The sequence below is a fragment of the Myotis brandtii genome, unplaced genomic scaffold, assembly GCF_000412655.1.
Source record: "Myotis brandtii unplaced genomic scaffold, ASM41265v1 scaffold160, whole genome shotgun sequence".
In the NCBI taxonomy this organism is placed as follows: domain Eukaryota; kingdom Metazoa; phylum Chordata; class Mammalia; order Chiroptera; family Vespertilionidae; genus Myotis; species Myotis brandtii.
Genome location: NW_005355833.1, coordinates 1,590,607 through 1,594,050, shown reverse-complemented (window position 1 = coordinate 1,594,050; position 3,444 = coordinate 1,590,607).

Genomic DNA, 3,444 nt, shown 5'->3' with positions numbered 1-3,444 from the left:
TGTCCCGCGGGCTCCGCGGAGAGAGCGGAGGGGACAGGGTGGGCCCATTGGTGGGCACAGGGTGGTGAGGGTCGGCGGCATGAATAAGGTGGTGAAACCGGCACTTATGACCTCATGTAGTGGTTAGTAACGCTGGCGAGGGGGTGCGGAGGTGTTATCAGTTCGGGTATGAACCTCCTTGGTGAGCGGCAGAACTCACACCCATCTCCCAGGCCCAGGCTCCAGGGAAACCCTTCAGTTGGGCTGTGGTCCAGGTAACACTTGAGAAGGTGTCCTCAGGGTAGTGAGTTAAAGCCTGTGATTAAGCGTCAGCCTATGAACCAGGAGGTCAGGGTTCAATTCCCGTCTGGGCATAAGCCACAGTTGGGCTAGATCCCTCTGCAGGAGGCAGCCAATCAATGGTTCTCTCTCATCATTGCTGCTTCTCCTTTCTCTCTTTCTCCTTTCCTCTCTGAAATCAATTTGAAAATATATATATTTTTAAAAAGCCAAGCCCAGATTTGCATTGGCTGTAAAGTCAAGGAGGTCTTTGTGGTCATGTTCATTGTTAAGTCCCAGATATTTGCAAGATAAAAAGTTTATTTCTAAAAAAGTCCCAGGTCTCTCCATGTGGTGCCCAGATATGTACCACTGTTGACCTCTCCTAAGAGCCTGGTGAACGCCAGACCAGGAGTGTTTTACTTATAAACCTTTAAAATCCTCTGTGACCCATTATCAAGATATTATGTTAGGAAAATCTTAAACTTTGCAGCCTCTTGAGGTAATGTATATACCTGCCTTCCAAGAAAGCATTTTCCCTAGCTCATCTTGTTTGTAGACAATAGATTTAAATAAGATGACGTGTGTGGAAAGCACTGTGTATAAATGCAATAATTATGTGTAAGCAGCATATAATAATTACTATAGTTGTTGAAACTCAAGGAATGTAGGATAGTGTGGCTCGATCTTACAGTCTCCAGTTTTTACTGATTTGCTCAACAAATAGTGATTGAATACCCACTACCATGTGCCAAATCTTGAAGGGCTTGGTAGTCATGCAAAATAATTTGAACTTTACTTTATAGGATTCCCTATTAGATAACAGTTTTAAAAAAATTTTGGGTGGAGGCATGATGTGGTTAGACTGGCACAGATATGGCTGGAGGGGGCTAAGACAGGAGTCGGGGAAGTTATTCAGTTCTGTGGTTTTCAAATTAAATTTTAAAACAAAGCCTGTCACAGAACCCCAACATATAAAGTAGATGAAAACTTGTGCTTTATTACTAAACATTTGAAAGTTCAAAATTTTAACGTTAACTTTACAGGTAAATTTAAAAACAACAACAATGAGGTTGGTTTGTTGTTGTCTTGTGGGGTTTCTTTTTGTTTTGTTTTTAGCAAAAGGGAATTAATTGTAAGGAAATTGGGTAGCTAAAATAATAAATACAAAGTCTTAGACCACGCTTCAGAAAATGTATTCTTGACCCTGCTGTTCTGTGCTCGAAACATTTTTTTTTTTTTGAAGTTGGAGGTTATGGACACTTGCAGTTATAGCTGCCTAGGGACAGTTTATTTCTTATGCCTCTGTTTTGGTTGTATACTCTTAAGAAAATTCTGATCCAGAGAAGTAGATACAAATATGAGTGGTTTTTAAATGATCCACCTTGAAATCTTGGGCATGGGCTTCAATTACAAAGATGGCAGTGGAGATGAATTCTGGGTCTACACTGAAATGACTTCACCTCAAATTAATGTGTGGGCAGTTTTGCAATATGTTAAATTTTGGCAATACAGAAATCTATTTTAAAAAATGAAATGAATCAAATATTGTGGAGCCTCTGAAGTATGTCTCAGAAACCCTATGTTCTGTGGCATATACTGTAAAAACCACTGATAAGGAGAAGCAGAGACTTAGATATGTTTCACTGCATTTTCTCATGAAGGCTTAGGAAAAGGGCTAGGGAACTGAAGGATTTCTGTTGCAAGATGGTCTCTTGGAAAAACCTCATCAATGATAATGATTTCCTTAATCCAAGCCTCTTTGACTATCTCTCTTTCTTTTCTAAGGTAGGAAATTCCTCCAAGCAGAGCTGATAGCTGGGGGACCACACCCAGGTAGTCAAGAGTGTTTGAACAAAATATTGCCCTAACCTGATGATTCTGAGCTGGAGAACATGACTTCTAGATATTTCTTTTGACTTTCATAATTGAGAGAACATACTTTCTCAAAAACTCACACCTCAGATCAGATGCTTGATTTTCTTTTCAGTTCCAATTCTCGATGGCCATAAACAAAGGGGCTTAGAAGTTGATATTCAACAGCCTAAGTAAATGTTTAAAAAACACTGTGGCCAACAATAAAAAAAAGAAATATATGAATACTTATTTTTTACAGAGCATGGAGAAATGGCATATCCATTAGAAAGCACCTTAAAAATATAAAGAGTGACACTGTGCAGAGCACTTAGCATGTACATGGCTGTATCATGCTGCTCCTAGAAAGGATTTAGCCTTCTTGTTTTTATTTTGAAGACACCTAGGACATTGTGGATGTTCAGAACATACTAAAAGTTAGTTTTACAAAATTGATAATATAGAATATATTAAAATTAAGACTGTTTGTTCATTAATGGCTGGGGCGGGGGTCAATTGGGGGAAAAGGAGACATATGTAAAACTTTAGACAATAACAGAAAAAAGAGAGAGAGTGAAAGGTAATCCACAGAGTGGGAGAAGTTAGATCTGACAAAGCATTTGGAATCTAGAACAAATCATTAAAAAAGACAATCCAGCCCTAGCCGGTTTGGCTCAGTGGATAGAGCGTCAGCCTGTGGACTGAAGGGTCCCTGTTTCGATTCTGGTCAAGGGCACATGCCTGAGTTGCAGGCTCGATCTCCAGTAGGGGTGGTGCAGGAGGCAGCCAATCCATGATTCTCTCTCACCATTGATGTTTCTATCTCTCTCTCCCTCACCCTTCCTCTCTGAAATAAATAAATAAATATATATATATATATTTTTTTAAAAGAATATTGGATAATTTCCTTTTTAAAAACAATTAATGAGGTTTTTCTTTGTGACTCACAATATGGACTACCTTGGTGAATGCTCCATCTGTGCTTGAAAAGCAATGTGTATTTTGTTGTTGTGAGGTGGAGTGCCATGTATTAGGTAAAGTTGTTTAATAGGGTTGTTCAAGTTGACTGTATACTATTCATTTTTCATTTGTTTGTTTTCACACACATATCTTTTTTGTGACATGAATATTAGATCTGTTGATACAGTCCCACAGGTCCCTGAGGATCTCTTCCTCTCTGTGTGTGTCTCTGTCTCATACTCTTTCTCTAATTATTTATATTGGACTAGAGGCCCAGTGCGCAAAATTTGTGCATGGGTGCGGTCCCTAGCCCTGGCCAGCGATCAAAGAGCAAGCGTCTGGCATGGAAGGACAGGTCCAGCTTACCTCTGG